Below are 208 nucleotides of genomic sequence, written 5' to 3' on the forward strand. Positions count from 1 at the left end.
CTTAGAGCTGAAAGGACCACAGAGACATCTTGTCGAAATCCCATGTTTTTCAGAGAAGGAAATTGATGTATTAAGTGGCAGGCTGTGCCACTTAGATCTAAGCCTCTTTCCAGGTGACCTCACTGGATGCCTGGGTGACTCTGGGCTAGTCACTCAAGCTTTGTGTGCCCGCAAATTTGTAAGGCTAAAATAACACTTACTCTGAGGA

The sequence above is a fragment of the Notamacropus eugenii genome, chromosome 1 (assembly GCF_028372415.1).
Source record: "Notamacropus eugenii isolate mMacEug1 chromosome 1, mMacEug1.pri_v2, whole genome shotgun sequence".
Classification (NCBI taxonomy): Eukaryota; Metazoa; Chordata; class Mammalia; order Diprotodontia; family Macropodidae; genus Notamacropus; species Notamacropus eugenii.